Below are 2913 nucleotides of genomic sequence, written 5' to 3' on the forward strand. Positions count from 1 at the left end.
GTGGGATCTTAGTTCCCCAACCAGGGATTGAACCTGGGCCCCCTGCCTTGGGAGCACAGGGGTCTCAGCCACTGGACCACCAGGGAAGTCCCAAGATAATTTTTTAAAATTTAGTTTTAGTTGGAGTATAACTGCTTTAAAATGTTATGTTAGTTTCTGCTGTACAACAAGAATCGGCAATAAGTATGTATATATCTGGGCTTCCCAGGTGGCGCTAGTGGTAAAGAACACACCTGCCAATGCAGTAGACATAAGTTCAACCTCTGGGTCGGAAAGATCCCCTGGAGGAGGGCATGGCAACCCACTCCAGTATTCTTGCATGGAGAATCCCATGGACAGAGGAGCCTGGCGGGCTACAGTCCATGGGGTTACAAAGAGTAAGACACTGAAGCAACTTAGCACAGCACAGCACATACATGTATCCACTCCCTCTGGAGTCTCTCTCCCACTCCTTCCGCTATCGCCACCCGTCTAGGTCATCACAGAGCATTCAGCTGAATTCCCTGTGTTATACGGCAGCTTCCCACTAGCTATCTGTTTTAAACATGATAGAGTATGTATGTCAACATTACTCTCTCCATTTGTCCCACCCTCTCCTCCCCCACCCCCAGGGACTCTTGGGGGAAAGTTTGTATCCATATTACTTCCTGCCACTTCTGTCTGGGAGCAATGTTCACTGGGGCCAGTGCAAAGAAAGTTATGAGTTTTCCTTGGCCATCGAACAACCATCTGGGCCAGAACAAGTTCACGTGCCTTTGTGCAGACAGTCCACCTGGGTGGATCCTTGTGATTGCATCATGAACTTTCGAAAGCATCCTGTTTATCTTTTTCTTGTTTTTTTTCACTGAGAGATTCATTAAACTACATTTGCCATTCGGGTCAAAGACTGCAAGGTAGAAACCTGGAGGTGGAGTTGGGAGAGCAGGAAAAAGAGAAGAAAGAGGGAATTTAAAGAATAAGATAATCTGAGAACCAGCCCATCATTTTAAAGAAAAATAGAGGTATATGGTTGATTTACAATATGATATTAGTTTCAGGTATACAGCATAGAGCTTCAAAACTTACAAATTTATTCTACTTAATGTTATTATCAAATATTGGCTATGTTTCCCCAGAGCTGTACAATACATCCTGTAGCTTACTTATTTTATACATGGTATCAGTAGTTGTACCTCAATCCCTTACCCTTGTCTGTCACCCCGCACTCCCCCCATTTGTTTTTCATATGCAATAAAAGCCTTGGGGCTGGGGCTACTTATAGTTATTTCCAGTTATAATCATTCAGAATCATAACACTACACTTTAGGGTTCAGTGCACTTTTCATTTTATTTATTTTATTGAGTTGGCAAAAAAGTTTGTTTGGATATTTCTGTACCATCTTATGGAAAAGCCCAAATGAATTTTTGGCCAACTCAATATATACATATTTTTTGGCCCTGCCGAGCAGCATGCAGGATCTTTGTACCTTGACCACGGATTGAACCCATGCCGCTTGCACTGGAAGTACAGAGTCTTAACCACTGGACCACGAAGGAATTTCCTCCATACACTTGGAAAATTTTGTTGTTGTTGTGGGAAGATAGACATTCTGTACAATTTCAGATCACTAAAACACTTCAGCAGGCTCTTTCCATTACATTTTTTTCCTGTTACAAGATCACTGTCTTGTCATTGTCATTGTAGGTGGCCGTGTGGCCTAATGGATAAGGCGTCTGACTTCGGATCAGAAGATTACAGGTTCGAGTCCTGTCACGGTCGCAAGGACGGGTTGCTTTTTGAGGGCTCCCCGGGTGGCTCAAGCAGTAAAGAATCCGCCTGCAATGCAGGAGCCACAGGAAATGCAGGTTTGACCCCTGGGCCAGGGAAATCCCCTGGAGGAGAAAATGGCAGCCCACTCTAGTATTCTTGCCTGGAGAATCCCATGGGCAGGGAAGCTTGATGGGCTACAGTCCACCGGGTTGCAGAGTCAGACACGACTGAAGCGACCTGGCATGCACGTCATTGTAGAAAAGTCACGAATTGCAACTTAGTAAGGAGGAAAAAAAGTTTTAAAAGAACTTGAAATCCTTTCCCCCAGAGAGGCTGTTAATGACCCCTTAGTGGAGCGCCGCTAAGTTTTTCTTCCTGTGCTACGTGGAGAGCCACCACTTCACACCGAGCCCTAGGGGGCGCCCAGTCATTCCCTCCAGGCTGTGTGGAGCAGCATACTGTGCATTTGGTGCATTACATAACCTTACACACACACACACACACACACACACACACACACACACACACACACACACAGAGATGGAGGACTTCCCTAGCGGTCCAATGGTTAAGATTCTGCGCTTCCACTGCAGGGGGGGCGGGTTTGAGTCCTGGTGGGGGAACTAAAATCCTGCATGCCTCTTGGCCAAAAAAAAGAAAAAAAAAAAAATCTTGAACTGAATGAAAATACAACATATCAACTTAAACTTTTAATAATTATTTTATTATTTTTATTGTTATTTTACTTATTTTTATTTTTTGGCTGTACCTTGCAGCATGTGGCTGTACCGTACTCCAAATCGGGAAAGGAGTACATCAAGGCTGTATATTGTCACCCTGTTTATTTAACTTATATGCAGAATGGTGGTGGTTTAGTCGCTAAGTCATGTCTGACTCTTGTGACCCCATGGACTGTAGCCTGCCAGGCTCCTCTGTCCATGGGATTCTCCAGGCAAGAATACTGGAGTGGGTTGCCATTTCTTTCTCCAGGGGATCTTCCCGACCTAGGAATTGAACCCGGGTCTCCTGTACTACAGGCAGATTCTTTACCAACTGAGCTATGAGGGAAGCCCTGTATGCAGAATATATCATGGGAAATGCCGAGCTGGATGAAGCACAAGCTGGAATCAAGATTGCTGGGAGAAATATCAATAATCTCAGAT

The 2913-nt window shown here is 44.7% G+C and overlaps 1 non-coding gene across 1 annotated transcript; it reads left to right on the top strand.

Annotated features, from left to right (window-relative positions):
* The first annotated feature begins 1686 nt into the window (after nucleotides 1-1686).
* TRNAR-UCG (transfer RNA arginine (anticodon UCG)) lies at nucleotides 1687-1759 on the top strand. The gene has a single exon. It is a non-coding gene; the product is annotated as a tRNA-Arg (tRNA).
* Nucleotides 1760-2913: the final 1154 nt, after the last annotated feature.

This window comes from Odocoileus virginianus, chromosome 33 (genome assembly GCF_023699985.2).
Source record: "Odocoileus virginianus isolate 20LAN1187 ecotype Illinois chromosome 33, Ovbor_1.2, whole genome shotgun sequence".
In the NCBI taxonomy this organism is placed as follows: domain Eukaryota; kingdom Metazoa; phylum Chordata; class Mammalia; order Artiodactyla; family Cervidae; genus Odocoileus; species Odocoileus virginianus.